Raw genomic sequence first — 18,398 nt, 5'->3', positions numbered from 1 at the left:
TTGAGCGAAACGGGTCGTTCATTTTCAAAAGTTGCCGACTTTTGGCAAAGTCGGGTTTCATGAAACCCGATCCGACCCCTGTGCGGGGTCGGCCATGCGGTACGCGACTTTCGCGCCAAAGTCGCGTTTCAATGACGCGAAAAGCGCCATTTCTCAGCCAATGAAGGTAAACGCAGAGTGTGGGCAGCGTGATGACATAGGTCCTGGTCCCCACCATCTTAGAGAAGGGCATTGCAGTGATTGGCTTGCTGTTCGCGGCGTCACAGGGGCTATAAAGGGGCGTTCCCGCCGACCGCCATGTTACTGCTGCTGATCTGAGCCTAGGGAGAGGTTGCTGCCGCTTCGTCAGAAGCAGGGATAGCGTTAGGCAGGGTCCATTAACCACTAAACCGCTTGTGCTGTAGCGATTTCCACTGCCCAACACCACCTTCGGTGTGCAGGGACAGTGGAAGCTACATTTTTTTTTTTTCCCCTCAGCGCTGTAGCTCATTGGGCTGCCCTAGAAGGCTCCCTGATAGCTGCATTGCTGTGTGTACGCCGCTGTGCAAACCAACTGCTTTTTTCAAAGCACAAATCCTCTTGTTCCTTCCTTTCTGCACAGCTATCTTGTTTGTTTGTCCACACTTTTTATTTAATTTGTGCATCAGTCCACTCCTTATTGCTGCCTGCCATACCTGGCTGAGATTACTGCAGGGAGATAGTAATTGAAGGACAGTTCCTTTTGTTTTTGTTTTTTTGTGGGAGATTAAGATTGGCATTTCTGCTAGAGTGCCATCCCTGTCTGTGTCATCTCTCACTCAGTGGGCCATAGAAAGCCTATTTATTTTTTTGCTTGATTTGGGTTCCAAAATCTACCTGAAAAAATCACTACATCAATCAGTGGGAGAAAAATATTGGCCTCAGGGCTTGTGTGCCACTCCTTACTCCTGTGTGTGCCATCTCTCAGTGGGCCATAGAAAGCCTATTTACTTTTTTGCTTGATTTGGGTTCCAAAATCTACCTGAAAAAATCAATAAATCAATCAGTGGGAGATTAATATTGGCCTTTGGGCTAGTGTGCCAGTCCTAAGCGTGCCATCTCTCTCTCTCAGATAGTGGGCCATAGAAAGCCTATTTATTATTTTTTTTATTGGGTTTATAAATTTTCCCTGGAAAAAAAAAAAAAAAAGTGGGAGATTAATATTGGCCTCTGGGCTTGTGTGCCACTCCTGACTCCTGTGTGCGTCCTCTCTCGCTCAGTGGGCCCTAGAAAGCCTATTTTTTGTTTTATTTGTTTTCTAAATTCTCCCTGAAAAAATCATTTTATTTTATTTGGTTTCTAAATTATTCCTGAAAAAAATCATTTTTTTTGTATTTTTTTTTTCTAAAATCTCCCTGAAAAAAAAAAAAAAAACAAATCAGTGGGAGACTAATATTGCCCTTTCTGCTTGTGTGCCAGTCTTGACTCCTGGGTGTGCCATCTCTCTCTCTCCAATTGTGGGCCATAGAAAGCCTATTAATTTTTTTGCTTGATTTGGGTTCCAAAATCTACCTGAAAAAATCACTAAATCAATCAGTGGGAGATAAATATTGGCCTCTGGGCTTGTGTGCCACTCCTGACTCCTGTGTGCGTCCTCTCTCACTCAGTGGGCCCTAGAAAGCCTATTTTTTTTGTTTTATTTGTTTTCTAAATTCTCCCTGAAAAAATCATTTTATTTTATTTGGTTTCTAAATTATTCCTGAAAAAAATCATTTTTTTTATATTTTTTTTTTCTAAAGTCTCCCTGAAAAAAAAAAAAAACAAATCAGTGGGAGATTAATATTGCCCTTTCTGCTTGTGTGCCAGTCTTGACTCCTGGGTGTGCCATCTCTCTCTCTCCAATTGTGGGCCATAGAAAGCCTATTAATTTTTTTGCTTGATTTGGGTTCCAAAATCTACCTGAAAAAATCACTAAATCAATCAGTGGGAGATAAATATTGGCCTCTGGGCTTGTGTGCCACTCCTGACTCCTGTGTGCATCCTCTCTCACTCAGTGGGCCCTAGAAAGCCTATTTTTTGTTTTATTTGTTTTCTAAATTCTCCCTGAAAAAATCATTTTATTTTATTTGCTTTCTAAATTATTCCTGAAAAAAATCATTTTTTTTGTATTTTTTTTTCTAAAGTCTCCCTGAAAAAACAAAACAAAAACAAATCAGTGGGAGATTAATATTGCCCTTTCTGCTTGTGTGCCAGTCTTGACTCCTGGGTGTGCCATCTCTCTCTCTCCAATTGTGGGCCATAGAAAGCCTATTAATTTTTTTGCTTGATTTGGGTTCCAAAATCTACCTGAAAAAAATCACTAAATCAATCAGTGGGAGATAAATATTGGCCTCTGGGCTTGTGTGCCACTCCTGACTCCTGTGTGCGTCCTCTCTCACTCAGTGGGCCCTACAAAGCCTATTTTTTTTTTATTTGTTTTCTAAATTCTCCCTGAAAAAATCATTTCATTTTATTTGGTTTATAAATTCTTCCTTAAAAAATTATTTATTTTTTTTTTTTTTTCTAAAGTCTCCTTTTTAAAAAAAAAAACACAAATCAGTGGGAGATTAATATTTACATTTGCGCTTCAGTGACAGTCCTGCGTGTGTGGCATCTCTCTCATTTGTTGCCACCAACAACACAGTGTGTAACATTGTGCCTGATTTTCGTTGTGGTCTCACCCACCTGTAAAGGGGTAGCTAAATCATACTGAAGTTATAGCTCACCGTGTAAGTTGTGTGACTGCAACAAATACCGTTAGTTTGGTAACGTTTTTAAAACAATGAGGAAGTCTGGTGGAAGAGGTCGTGGCCGGGGGCGTTCATTGTCAGCTGGTAATGAGGGTAGTGGTAGTGGTGGAGCATCAGGTGGTCGTGGGAAAAAAAATATTGCACCTAAGTCTGGAGCTGTGGAGCCAGGTTCGTCGTCTGGCTACACAAGGCCTCGAACGCTCCCTTTTCTGGGAGTAGGAAAACCGCTTTTAAAGCCGGAGCAGCAAGAGCAAGTTTTGGCTTATCTTGCTGACTCAGCCTCTAGCTCTTTTGCCTCCTCTCGTGAAACTGGTAAAAGTAAAAACAGCGCGTCGTTAGTGGATGTTCACGGTCAGGGACAAGTCGCTTCCTTGTCCTCTTCAGCAAAAACAACAGAGAAGAATGCAGCAGGCGACACAACGGGTTACTCCATGGAGCTCTTTACACATACCGTCCCTGGCTTAGAAAGTGAAGCAGTTAACAGTCCATGCCCATTACAAGTTGAATCTGACTTGGAGTGCACTGATGCACAGCCACAGCCAGACTACTATGCTGGTCCTTTGACTCAGACCACAACATTGCCCTCGCAGGGTGCTGATCAAGAATCAGACCCTGATGAGACTATGTTGCCCCATCACGAAAGCTATACCACCGACCGACAAGGTGACACAGACGAAGTTGCACACGAGCTACAAGAAGAGGTAATAGATGACCCAGTTCTTGACCCCGATTGGCAGCCATTGGGGGAACAGGGTGCAGGCGGCAGCAGTTCTGAAGCGGAGGAGGAGGGGCCGCAGCAGGCATCAACATCGCAACAGGTTCCATCTGCCGGGCCCGTATCTTGCCCAAAACGCGTGGCAAAGTCAAAACCTGTTGGAGGACAGCGTGGCCATCCGGTTAAAGCTCAGTCTGCAATGCCTGAAAAGGTATCCGATGCTAGAAAGAGTGCAGTCTGGCATTTTTTTAAACAACATCCAATTGATCAGCGCAAAGTCATCTGTCAAAAATGTTCAACTACCTTAAGCAGAGGGCAGAATCTGAAAAGTCTCAATACAAGTTGCATGCATAGACATTTAACCACCATGCATTTGCAAGCTTGGACTAACTACCAAACGTCCCTTAAGGTTGTAGCACCCTCGGCCAATGAAGCTAGTCATCAACGCAACATCCCTTCCGGCAGTGTAGGGCCACCATTTTCTGCACCACCTGCAGTATCTGTGCAGGTTTCTTTGCCAGGCCAAAGAAGTCAGGGTCAGGGAATCACCAGTTTCGTAGTAGGAAACACTGCATCTAGGGCACCGGCGGCAACAATACCATCTCCCACCGTCTCTCAGTCTGCCATGTCCACCGGCACCCCCGCTGGTTCCACGATCTCCAGCTCTCCAGTCCAGCTCACCCTACATGAGACTATGGTTAGAAAAAGGAAGTACTTAGCCTCGCATCCGCGTACACAGGGTTTGAACGCCCACATAGCTAGACTAATCTCGTTAGAGATGATGCCCTACCGGTTAGTTGAAAGCGAAGCTTTCAAAGCCCTGATTGACTACGCTGTACCACGCTACGAGCTACCCAGTCGACACTTTTTTTCCAGAAAAGCCATCCCAGCCCTCCACCAGCATGTTAAAGAGCGCATCGTCCATGCACTCAGGCAATCTGTGAGCACAAAGGTGCACCTGACAACAGATGCATGGACCAGTAGGCATGGCCAGGGACGTTACGTGTCCATCACGGCACACTGGGTAAATGTGGTGGATGCAGGGTCCACAGGGGACAGCAAGTTTGGGACAGTTCTGCCTAGCCCACGGTCTAGGAAACAGTTGGCTGTAGCCATTCGCACCCCCTCCTCCTCCTCCTCGTCCTCCTGCAGAAGCGAGACCTCGTCCACAGACCGCAGTCGCACAACCACTCCATCCGCAGCTGCCACTGTTGCACACCAGGTCTCCCATTATGGGGCAGCTACTGGCAAACGTCAGCAGGCTGTATTGGCTATGAAGTGTTTGGGCGACAACAGACACACCGCTGAAGTTCTGTCCGAGTTCTTGCAGAAAGAAACGCAGTCGTGGCTGGGCACTGTAGATCTTGAGGCAGGCAAGGTAGTGAGTGATAACGGAAGGAATTTCATGGCTGCCATCTCCATTTCCCAACTGAAACACATTCCTTGCCTGGCTCACACCTTAAACCTGGTGGTGCAGTGCTTCCTGAAAAGTTATCCGGGGTTATCCGACCTGCTCCTCAAAGTGCGTGGACTTTGCTCACATATCCGCCGTTCGCCCGTACACTCCAGCCGTATGCAGACCTATCAGCGTTCTTTGAACCTTCCCCAGCATCGCCTAATCATAGACGTTGCAACAAGGTGGAACTCAACACTGCACATGCTTCAGAGACTGTGTGAACAGAGGCGGGCTGTTATGTTTTTGTGGGAGGATACACATACACGGGCAGGCAGTAGGATGGCAGACATGGAGTTGTCAGGTGTGCAGTGGTCGAAGATTCAAGACATGTGTCAAGTCCTTCAGTGTTTTGAGGAATGCACACGGCTGGTTAGTGCAGACAACGCCATAATAAGCATGAGCATCCCCCTAATGCGTCTGCTGATGCAAAGTTTGACGCACATAAAGGATCAGGCGTCTGCAGCTGAGGAAGAGGAAAGCCTTGATGACAGTCAGACATTGTCTGGCCAGGGCAGTGTACAGGACGAGGTAGCGGGCGAAGAGGAGGAGGAGGACGAGGAGGATGATGGGGATGATTATATTTTTAATGAGGAAGCTTTTCCGGGGCCAGTGGAAATTGTTGGCGCGGCAAGGCCGGGTTCTGGTTTTTGGAGGGACACAAGTGACGTGGATTTGCCTGAAACTGCCCCTCAACCAAGCACAACCACAGATTTGAGAACTGGAACTTTGGCCCACATAGCGGATTATGCCTTACGTATCCTCAAAAGGGACACACGCATAACAAAAATGATGAACGATGACGATTACTGGTTGGCCTGCCTCCTTGATCCTCGCTATAAAGGCAAATTGCAAAATATAATGCCACATGAGAACTTGGAACTAATATTAGCAACCAAACAATCAACTCTTGTTGACCGTTTGCTTCTGGCATTCCCTGCACACAGCGCCCGTGATCGTTCTAACACGAGCTGCAGGGGCCAGCAGACCAGAGGTGTTAGAGGGGCAGAAATCAGAAGTGTCGTTGGCCAGAGGGGTTTTCTGACCAGGTTGTGGAGTGATTTTGCTATGACCGCAGACAGGACAGGTACTGCAGCATCAATTCAAAGTGACAGGAGACAACATTTGTCCAGTATGGTTACTAACTATTTTTCATCCCTTATCGACGTTCTCCCTCAACCGTCATTCCCATTTGATTACTGGGCATCAAAATTAGACACCTGGCCAGAATTGGCAGAATATGCATTGCAGGAGCTTGCTTGCCCGGCAGCTAGTGTCCTATCAGAAAGAGTATTCAGTGCTGCAGGTTCAATACTAACAGAAAAAAGGACTCGTCTGGCTACCCAAAATGTAGATGATCTAACCTTCATTAAAATGAACCACAACTGGATTTTGAAATCTTTTGCCCGACCTTGCCAGGCTGACACCTAGCTTTTTTATGTAAAGGTCTTGCCTGTGGACTATTCTGAACGACTTTTCCAATCTCGTAATTTGCAGCACCTGATTGTCCAGCATCCGACATGTTAACACCTCCCTAAATGGCCAAAGTCCCCACACGGGGCCGTGGTATCGCCACTTGGCGCCAGCACCCGTGAGAGTACTGTTTGTCTGAAGAGGTGGGTGTGCCCGCTTTTGGTCGACGGCACTGCCACTAGGTCCCTCATAGTACAATAAAGTGTCTGGCGGTGGTGGTGCGCACCCAACGTCAGACACACCGTTGTAATATGAGGGGCCCTGGGCCTGTACCGCCGGCCACAAGACAATTCCCCCCCCCCCAGGTCAAACAGTGCTCTGCCACTTGCGAAATTTTCTCTCACAGCTCCACCAATGTTTAGTCTATGCGCTGACATCCTTCAATGCCTGGCACTGTCAATACCATTGTATTGACATTTTTCTTATGTTAGGCCTTCGAAGCCTGTCTGCGGTCACTCCTTCCACTAGGCCTCCACTGACCTGTCTACTGCTGCCCGGGTTCCCCTGGAACCAATTTTAAATTGCCTACAGCCAGCCCAATTTATTATGTTAGGGCTTCGAAGCCTGTCTGCGGTCCCTCCTTCCACTAGGCCTCCACTGACCTGTCTACTGCTGCCCGGGTTCCCCTGGAACCAATTGTAAATTGCCTACATCCCAATTTTTGTTATGTTAGGCCTTCGAAGCCTGTCTGCGGCCCGTTTTTCCACTACTACTACACTGACCAGGCCACTGCTGCCCGTGTTCCCCTGGAACCAATTTTAAATTGCCTACAGCCAGCCCAATTTATTATGTTAGGGCTTCGAAGCCTGTCTGCGGTCCCTCCTTCCACTAGGCCTCCACTGACCTGTCTACTGCTGCCCGGGTTCCCCTGGAACCAATTTTAAATTGCCTACAGCCAGCCCAATTTATTATGTTAGGGCTTCGAAGCCTGTCTGCGGTCCCTCCTTCCACTAGGCCTCCACTGACCTGTCTACTGCCGCCCGTGTTCCCCTGGAACCAATTGTAAATTGCCTACAGCCAGGCCAATTTATTATGTTATGGCTTCGAAGCCTGTCTGCGGTCCCTCCTTCCACTAGGCCTCCACTGACCTGACTACTGCTGCCCGGGTTCCCCTGGAACCAATTTTAAATTGCCTACAGCCAGCCCAATTTATTATGTTAGGGCTTCGAAGCCTGTCTGCGGTCCCTCCTTCCACTAGGCCTCCACTGACCTGTCTACTGCTGCCCGGGTTCCCCTGGAACCAATTTTAAATTGCCTACAGCCAGCCCAATTTATTATGTTAGGGCTTTGAAGCCTGTCTGCGGTCCCTCCTTCCACTAGGCCTCCACTGACCTGTCTACTGCTGCCCGGGTTCCCCTGGAACCAATTTAAATTGCCTACAGCCAGCCCAATTTATTATGTTAGGGCTTCGAAGCCTGTCTGCGGTCCCTCCTTCCACTAGGCCTCCACTGACCTGTCTACTGCTGCCCGTGTACCCCTTGAACCAACATCAGAAAATATAAAAATAAGTATTTTGCTTATAAAAAAGAAAATACTGGAGAGATATCAAATGCAGACATTTTAACATTAAAAACAAACACATACAACAAAAATCTGGTACAGTACTAAAAATGGCCACCAGCTACAATAACTTTCTCCTGCAAGTAGTTAACTGAAAGTTTTTTTCAATTTAAAACACAGATATGGCATCCACCGAGTGTTGTCCTGTCGCGTCTTCTTTATATTATTGCCAAGAAGATGCAAAACAATGAAAATAATAAAATCATTATTTACCAAAAAAATAGAGTAAGTCAAAACCTCATTGCAAATAAACATTCATTACAAATAAAGAAGCAGGGCGCGTCCGAGGGTGAGCATATACCTAAAAAGAATATAATCACCCTCGGACGCGCCCTGCTTCTTTCCGACAGCCTTCCTTCCTAAGAATCAGCCCTTCCGTGGTGTAAAGAGAGGGTGTGTTACACTCCAAGGTGTTCCCCAGGTTGCCTTTCCTGAGCTTCGATCTTCATGCTCTCGTTTAGTAGTTGTCGGAAAGTAGGCTGCATTAGGCCTACAAAATGGGTATGGGGTGGAGAGAGATGGTGTGTTACACTCCAAGGTGTTCTCCAGGTTTCCTCGCCATTGCTTCGATCTTCCGACTCTCGTTTAGTAGTTGTAGAAAACTACACAGCATCAGGCCTACAAAATGGGTATGGGGTGGAGAGAGATGGTGTGTTGCACTCCAAGGTGTTCTCCAGGTTTCATCGCCATTGCTTCGATCTTCCGACTCTTGTTTAGTAGTTGTAGAAAACTACACTGCATTAGGCCTACAAAATGGGTATGGGGTGGAGAGAGATGGTGTGTTCCACTCCAAGATGTTCCCCAGGTTGCCTTGCCATTGCTTCGGTCTTCCGACTCTCGTTTAGTAGTTGTAGAAAACTACACAGCATTAGGCCTACAAAATGGGTATGGGGTGGAGAGAGATGGTGTGTTCCACTCCAAGGTGTTCTCCAGGTTGCCTTTCCTGAGCTTCTATCTTCAGGCTCTCGTTAAATTGTGGTTAAATGGAACAACTGCATTTGGCGTACTAGTTGGTTTGGGGCCTACTAACAGTGTCTGCCGCTCCTTGCTGTTCTCCTGGTTTCCTGTCCTGAAATTCCGTTTTCAGGCGCTCGTTAAGTAGTTGTTAATGTTAGACTTTATTTGGCCTACTAGTTGGGTTGGGGCCTACTATCGGTGTCTGCCACTCTTTGCTGTTCTCCTCCACTGAACAAAGCTGTGCCGCCTATTTACTACGGTTGCCAATTTTGAACTGCATTTCGACTACTTACTGATTTGGGCCTACTCTCTGTGTCAGCCTCTCATTCCAGTTGTCCTCCACTGCAATGCCCCCTGGTTATTCCTGTGTTACCAATTTTGAACTGCATTTAGCCCACTTTATTATTTGGGCCTATATCTGTGTTTCCTCCTCATCCTGCCCATTGCCCAGCCAGTGATAGATGAGTCTGCTGGTACATTGACCCATAACGCAACATTCCCCGTGCATGCTACACAACAACATTGTGACCCTGCTGAAAGTCAGGTTGCTCTTCCCGCATACCATACCACCTTACACGGGGACAAAGAGGAAGGTGCAGATGAAAGTGCAGGTTCCTTCATCAGGTGGGGGGAGGAATACTAGTTGGCGACGTCACTGGCACAGGGCCTCTCATAGTACGCAAAAGTGTTGCTGCCGGTGGGAGGCGCCCCCGCCGTGCAAACACACCGCTGTACTTTGAGGGGCCCTGTGCCAGTGCCAATGCCAACGAGTGGGCCCCCCCTGCTTGCTCAGGTTCACAGCACTTGCAAAGTTGAAATACTTACCTCTCCCTGCTCCACTGCCGTGACGTGGTCCAGATTTCCTGGGCCCACTAATTACTTGAACCAGCCCTACCCACCACAACTTTAGCCAAATGACCCCCAATTTCAAATGCCTTCCAATTATTATAAGGTAAATTACGCTTGACAAGCTTCATTAAGAAGAATGGATGGTTTTGACATTAAAATGGGCACTCTAGGTGTTTTCCTGGCCCCCACTCACTGCCGACTATGCTGCCCCATTGACTTGCATTGGGTTTCGTGTTTCGGTCGATCCCGACTTTACGTCATAATCGGCCGATTTCACTCGACCCGACTTTTGAGATAGTCGGGTTTCGCGAAACCCGGCTCGACTCTAAAAAGGTCAAGGTCGCTCAACTCTACAGATGACATGAAATTGCCTTCCGCCCCAGAGTCCAGGCAAAGCTCTACCATAAGAGTGGATGGGCCTATGGTAATTGTCCCCTTGAAGGACAATTTATGAGGAAAACATCTGTGTCTAGTGTACCTCCTCCAACTACCACTAGACGCCGATGTTCACCCAACCACTGAGAACACTTGGAGGCAAGACTGCCGGCAAACATGACAGACCATGAGTGCACGAGCGGACCAGGACTTAGATCCCTCACGCAACACCTCTACGGCCTCATGTGACTCAGACGCCTGGACCAGAGATTCCTGAGGTTTGGTGAAGGTGGGAGCCAGCCGAAACCTCTGCCTACACTGGGCTCGCTCCAAACTTCAATGTGAAAACGAAGGTCGATGCGGGTTGACATAGCTATGAGCTCCTCCAGTGTGGTGGGAATCTCCCTAGTGGCCAAAGCATCCTTCACATGGACAGCCAGTCAGCCAGCCCTCTCCAAAATACCGGGATAAGGGCTTTATCCGACCATTCCAGTTCAGACGCTAATGTCCGGAAGTGGACGGCAAAATGGCTGACTATGAACGAACCCTGAGTCAATGCCAGCAGTTGGAGCACCATATCATGGGTGACTTGGGGTCCTAAAAAAGACCTGTTTCAGAGTGCTCAAAAACCGAGGAGCACTTTGCACCACATGATCGTCACGCTCCCACAGCGGCGTAGCCCACTCCAATGCCCTGTCCGACAGTAGAGAAATTATGAATCCCACCTTTGTCCGCTCTGTCGGAAAATGTGCAGCCAGGAGCTCGAGATGTATACCGCACTGGCTCATGAAACCCCTACAGGATTTACTGTTACCAGAGTATTTCTCTGGCAGCGGGAGGTGAGATAAGGTCGGAACAGAGATGGCAGTGAGTAAAGCTGCCACAGCCGTGCTAGCGGCTTGAACAGCTATTGCGGTAACATCCACCGCTGAGGTTGCACGCTCGAGAGCCGCCAACCTGCCCTCCAGCAGCTGGATGTACCCCTGCATTCGCTGTTCGTCCTTCATTACTTAGCCAGACCCTGACGCTAGTATAATGTTAGGGCTAGCCGAACACACCACATAATTAGAGAAAAGGAATAAGATGCGTTCGCAGCCAGGGGTCCACCGTGCAGAGATGGAACCTGCTGCTAAGCAATGACAGACTATATGGTGGTACAATGTGAATACACACAATGGTTAGCTTCACCCTGTGTGAAAGAAGTGAACCCTGTTGCATCACAGGGCCGCAATACCACACGTAACGGAAATAATAATAAAGTAGCACAAGAGTGCATGCGGTGCCGCACTGATGGAAGTCACTAACCACCCAGAACTGGGTTCGGAAAGTGCGGTGATAGCGCACGGCGCCACACTGGCGGTCACAGCAATAGACGCTGTTTGTGTAAAAATGTTGGTAAAGTCGGGCGCTAGATTACAATCATCCTCCTTACGCGAGCATTCAAACACAAGGGAGGGGATGATTAAAGAGCAACTTTCATTCACAACACACACACATAAACAAGTGTATACTAGCACATGGCCATGCGGCCATGCGAGCCTTTTATAGCTGCAGCAAGTTCAGGACCTCCCTAGAGGACCAATGAGAACTGCTACAGTAACTGAGCAACTTCAGGACCTTCCTGGAGGACCAATAGGAGCTACTGCAGTACCTGAGCATGTGAACCCAGACCTCCACTGAGAGGTCTTCCTTTGGGCATGCTCAGAAGGGGAAAGGCAGGACTTATTCCCAGAGACGTCTGCTCGCCGCTGATCAGTACAGGCTACAATGGCAGAGCCTGGAAAGGCAGCAGTAACCCTTTGCACAGAACCAGACTGAGCGAGACGCTGGGACCGACGTCTCCGCTGACCAGGCTCCACTGCAGCTGATGCAGAATGAGAGACCGCAGCAGACAAGGTTCAAGATTCCCCCTGTGCAGCGTCGGGAACTCCACTCATAACAGTATTTTCAAGAGAAAGATGAGAGACACCAGACCCAACAATGCTGATGAGCTGAAGACTGCTATCCAGTGGCGTAACTACCGTGGTCGCAGCGGTCGCCATTGCGACGGGGCCCGGCAGGTCAGGGGCCCTCCGCCCGGCAGGTCAGAAGCACCGGCCGACACCATGTTGCAGTGCAGGAGGAGATCCCTCCTGCACGGCAACAGTCCGAGGCGCATCTAGGGGGAGGGGGCAGCCGGGGTAAGAGAGAGTTAGGAACTTGGAAGCAGCTCCAGTCAGCACTGTGAGACTGTGACAGCGTCTCCTGCTCTGAGCCTCGGGACTGAAGGGGAGAGCTGGGGAGGGGCAGGACATGACAGCGGTGTGCAAGCAGGAGAAGCTGAGGAGCTGCAGGGTTAATATCGGCCTCCTTTTTACCAGAGAGGAGTGTGAGATGTGTATATGAGCTGGTGTGTTTGTGTGTGATATCTATAGTGTGTGTGTGTGTGTGATATCTGTAGTGTGTGTGTGATATATGTAGTGCGTGTGTGATATATGTAGTGTGTGTGTTATATATGTAGTGTGTGTGTTATATACAGTACGTACTGTGTGTGTGTGTGTGATATCTGTAGTACGTGTGTGATATCTGTTGTGCGTGTGTGATATCTGTAGTGCATGTGTGATATCTGTAGTGCATGTGTTATATACTGTATGTAGTGTGTGTTATATATGTAGTGTGTGTGTGTGTGTGTGTGTGTGTGATATCTGAAGTGTGTGTGTGTGATATCTGTAGTGTGTGTGAGGCAGGGGCGTAACTACCACAGTCTGGTGTTATGGACCTAGTGGTTAGGAGCACCGGGAACGACCTGATGGGTAAACTCACACAGGACAAGCTCTGGGAAGTGGGAGCTCTGCTGACCGCAACCCCTAATCCTATCACACAACTAGAAATAGCCGTGGAGCATACCTAACTCTACTTAGACGCCTCTTCACAGCCTAAGAGCTAACTAGCCATAGAGATAGAAAATAAAGCCTACCTTGCCTCAGAGAAATTCCCCAAAGAAAAAGGCAGCCCCCCACATATATTGACTGTGAGTAAAGATGAAAGTCACAAACACAGAAATGAAACAGGTTTCAGCAAAGGTAGGCCAGACTTACTAAACAGACTGAGGATAGGAAAGGTAACTTTGCGTTCAGCACAAAAAACTACAAAAAGACCACGCAGAGTGTGCAAAAAGACCTCCGCACCGACTCACGGTGCGGAGGTGCCACTCTGCATTCCAGAGCTTCCAGCTAGCAAGGCAAAATCATGATAGCCAACTGGACAAGGAAACAATGAACAAATAATAACTAGCAGGAACTTAGCTTCTGCTGGAGTAGACAGGTCACCAGAAAGATCCAAGAGCGAACTGAACCAGTACAAGAACATTGCCAGCTGGCATGGAGTAACGATCAGAGTGGAGTTAAATAGAGCAGCCAGCCTAAAACTAAACTAGGTCACCTGTGGAAGGAACCTCATAACCAGCAGCTCCACTCACAGCCACCAGAGGGAGTCCATGGACAGAACTCGCCAAAGTACCATTCATGACCACAGGAGGGAGTTCGATAACAGAATTCACAACAGTACCCCTTCCTTGAGGAGGGGTCACCGAACCCTCACCAGAACCCCCAGGCCGATCAGGACGAGCCAAATGAAAGGCACGAACCAGATCGGCAGCATGAACATCAGAGGCAACAACCCAGGAATTATCTTCCTGACCATAACCCTTCCACTTGACCAGGTACTGGAGTTTCCATCTCGAAATACGAGAATCCAAAATCTTCTCCACCACATACTCCAACTCCCCCTCGACCAACATCGGGGCAGGAGGGTCAACGGAGGGAACCATAGGCGCCACATATCTCCGCAATAACGACTTATGGAACACATTATGGATGGCAAAAGAAGCTGGAAGGGCCAAACAAAATGACACAGGATTGAGAACTTCAGAAATCTTATACGGACCAATGAAACGAGGCTTAAACTTAGGAGAGGAAACCTTCATAGGAACATAACGAGACGACAACCAAACCAAATCCCCAACACGAAGTCGGGGACCAACACAGCGCCGGCGGTTAGCGAAACGTTGAGCCTTTTCCTGGGACAATGTCAAATTGTCCACCACATGAGTCCAAATCTGCTGCAACCTGTCCATCACAGTATCCACATCAGGACAGTCCGAAGGATCAACCTGCCCTGAAGAGAAACGAGGATGGAAACCGGAATTACAGAAAAAAAGGCGAAACCAAAGTAGCCGAGCTGGCCCGATTATTAAAGGCGAACTCAGCCAAAGGCAAGAAGGACACCCAATCATCCTGATCAGCAGAAACAAAGCATCTCAGATATGTTTCCAAAGTCTGGTTAGTTTGTTCGGTTTGGCCATTTGTCTGAGGATGGAAAGCCGAGGAAAAAGACAAATCAATGCCCATCTTAGCACAAAAGGACCGCCAAAACCTCGAAACAAACTGGGAACCTCTGTCCAAGACGATGTTCTCCGGAATGCCATGCAAACGAACCACATGCTGGAAAAACAAAGGCACCAAATCAGAGGAGGAAGGCAATTTAGACAAGGGTACCAAATGGACCATCTTAGAGAAGCGATCACAAACCACCCAAATGACCGACATCCTTTGAGAGACAGGGAGATCTGAAATAAAATCCATGGAAATATGCGTCCAGGGCCTCTTCGGGACCGGCAAGGGCAAAAGCAACCAACTGGCACGAGAACAGCATGGCTTAGCCTGAGCATAAGTCCCACAGGACTGCACAAAAGAACGCACATCCCGTGACAAAGAAGGCCACCAAAAGGATCTAGCCACCAAATCTCTGGTACCAAAGATTACCCCCTCTTTGAGAATACCCGCCGGCTCAGGAACACCCGAAGAGTCAGGCACAAAACTCCTTGACAGGGCATCAGCCTTCACATTCTTAGAGCCCGGAAGGTAAGAAAGCACAAAATCAAAACGGGAGAAAAACAGTGACCATCGAGCCTGTCTAGGATTCAACCGTTTGGCAGACTCGAGATAAGTCAGATTCTTGTGATGCGTCAAGACCACCACGCGATGATTGGCTCCTTCAAGCCAATGTCGCTACTCCTCGAATGCCCACTTCATGGCCAACAATTCTCCATTGCCAACATCATAATTGCGCTCAGCAGGCGAGAATTTTCTAGAAAAGAAGGCACATGGTTTCATCACCGAGCCATCAGAACTTCTTTGCAACAAAACAGCCCCTGCTCCAATCTCAGAAGCATCAACCTCGACCTGAAACGGGAGCGAAACATCTGGCTGGCACAACACAGGGGCAGAAGAAAAACGACGCTTCAACTCCTGAAAAGCCTCTACAGCCGCAGAGGACCAATTGACCACATCAGCACCTTTCTTGGTCAAATCAGTCAACGGTTTAGCAACACTAGAAAAATTAGCAATGAAGCGACGGTAAAAATAAGCAAAGCCCAGGAACTTTTGCAGGCTCTTCGCAGATGTCGGCTGAGTCCAATCATAAATGGCCTGAACTTTAACAGGGTCCATCTCGATAGTAGAAGGGGAAAAAATGAAACCCAAAAATGAAACCTGAACTCCAAAGAGACATTTAGACCCCTTCACAAACAAGGAATTCGCACGATGGTCCTGGAACACCATTCTGACCTGCTTCACATGAGACTCCCAATCATCCGAAAAGACCAAAATATCATCCAAATATACAATCATGAATCTATCCAGGTACTCTCGGAAGATGTCATGCATAAAGGACTGAAACACAGATGGAGCATTAGAAAGCCCGAATGGCATAACCAGGTACTCAAAATGGCCCTCGGGCGTATTAAATGCTGTTTTCCATTCGTCGCCCTGTTTAATTCGCACAAGATTATACGCCCCTCGAAGATCTATCTTGGTGAACCAACTAGCCCCCTTAATCCGAGCAAACAAATCGGACAGCAGCGGCAAAGGGTACTGAAATTTGACTGTGATCTTATTAAGAAAGCGGTAATCAATACAAGGTCTCAAAGAACCATCCTTCTTGGCCACAAAAAAGAACCCTGCTCCCAACGGTGATGACGACGGGAGAATATGACCTTTCTCCAAGGATTCCTTTATATAACTCCGCATAGCGGCGTGCTCTAGTACAGATAAATTAAACAGTCGGCCCTTAGGAAACTTACTACCAGGAATCAAATTAATAGCACAATCGCAGTCCCTATGAGGAGGTAGGGCACTGGATTTGGGCTCATCAAATACATCCTGGTAATCTGACAAAAACTCAGGGACTTCAGAAGGAGTGGAAGGCGAAATTGACAGCAATGGAACATCACCATTTACCCCCTGACAACCCCAGCCGGACACAGACATAGATTTCCAATCCAATACTGGATTATGGACCTGTAGCCATGGCAACCCCAAAACGACCACATCATGCAGATTATGCAACACCAAAAAGCGAATATCTTCCTGATGTGCAGGAGCCATGCACATGGTCAATTGAGTCCAGTACTGAGGCTTATTCTTGGCCAAAGGTGTAGCATCAATTCCTCTCAATGGAATAGGATACTGCAAGGGCTCTAAGAAAAAACCACAGCTCCTGGCAAACTCCAAGTCCATCAAATTCAGGGCAGCGCCTGAATCCACAAATGCCATAACAGAATAGGATGACAAAGAGCAAATCAGAGTAACGGACAAAAGAAATTTAGACTGTACCGTACCAATGGTGTCAGACCTAGCGAACCGCTTAATGCGCTTAGGACAATCGGAGATAGCATGAGTGGGATCACCACAGTAAAAACACAGTCCATTCCGACGTCTCTGTTCTTGCAGTTCAGCTCTGGTCAAAGTCCTATCACATTGCATAGGCTCAGGCCTATGCTCAGAGAATACCGCCAAATGGTGAACAGCTTTGCGCTCACGCAAGCGCCGATCGATCTGAATGGCCAAGGACATAGACTCATTCAGACCAGCAGGCGTGGGAAATCCCACCATGACATCCTTAAGGGCTTCAGAAAGACCTTTTCTGAAAATTGCCGCCAGTGCACACTCATTCCACTGAGTAAGCACAGACCACTTTCTAAACTTCTGACAATACACCTCCGCTGTCATGATCCCAATGGCAGGGGATCACAAAAAGGACAAGCACAGATACAAACAAGCTCTAGGGCGATGGAACCTGAGCTGACCGTGACCCTGAACCTAACACACAAATAAAAGTAGCCGGGGAACGTGCCTACGATGATCCTAGACGTCTCGCTCCAGCCGAAGATCTAACTTCCCCTATCAGAAGAAACACAGACCTCTCTTGCCTCCAGAGAAATACCCCACAGCAAATAGCAGCCCCCCACATATAATGACGGTGAAATGAGAGGAAAGCACATACGTAGTATGAAAACAGTTTCAGCAAAATGAGGCCCGCTAAAGCTAGATAGCAGAGGATACAAAAGTGAACTGCGCGGTCAGCAAAAAACCCTTCAAAAAACCATCCTGAAATTACTTGAACTCATGTGCCAACTCATGGTACATGAAAAGCAATTTCAGCCCACTAGAGCAACCAGCAGCAGAGAATCACATATCTGCAGGCTGGACTAAAAACCAAATTAAGCAAAACACAACACAGGAAAATCCAAACTTAGCTTGTCCAGAAGGTACTAGGAGCAGGGAGCAGAGGTAACAAGACACACTGGATACATTGATAACCGGCGAGGAAATGCCAGCAAAGCCAGGTTAAATAGGAAACTCCCATATGCTGATGGAACAGGTGGAACCCAGAAACCCAGGAAAGACAAGTCACCCAGTACCATCAGTAACCACCAGAGGGAGCCCAAAAACAGAACTCACAACAGTACCCCCCCCTTGAGGAGGGGTCACCGAACCCTCACGAGAACCACCAGGGCGACCAGGATGAGCCCTATGAAAAGCGCGAACCAAATCATCAGCATGAACATCCGAGGCAACCACCCAAGAATTATCCTCCTGACCATAACCCTTCCACTTGACCAAATACTGGAGTTTCCGTCTGGAAACACGAGAATCCAAGATCTTCTCCACAACATACTCCAATTCTCCCTCCACCAGCACTGGAGCAGGAGGCTCAAGAGAAGGAACAACAGGTACCTCATACTTCCGCAACAACGACCGATGAAACACATTATGAATAGCAAACGATGCCGGGAGATCCAAACGAAACGACACAGGGTTAAGAATTTCCAAGATCCTATAGGGACCGATGAACCGAGGCTTGAACTTAGGAGAAGAGACCTTCATAGGAACAAAACGAGAAGACAACCACACCAAGTCACCAACAAGAAGTCGAGGACCCACGCGGC

The sequence above is a fragment of the Ranitomeya imitator genome, chromosome 1 (genome assembly GCF_032444005.1).
Source record: "Ranitomeya imitator isolate aRanImi1 chromosome 1, aRanImi1.pri, whole genome shotgun sequence".
Classification (NCBI taxonomy): domain Eukaryota; kingdom Metazoa; phylum Chordata; class Amphibia; order Anura; family Dendrobatidae; genus Ranitomeya; species Ranitomeya imitator.
Note: the sequence above shows the minus strand (reverse complement) of the source record.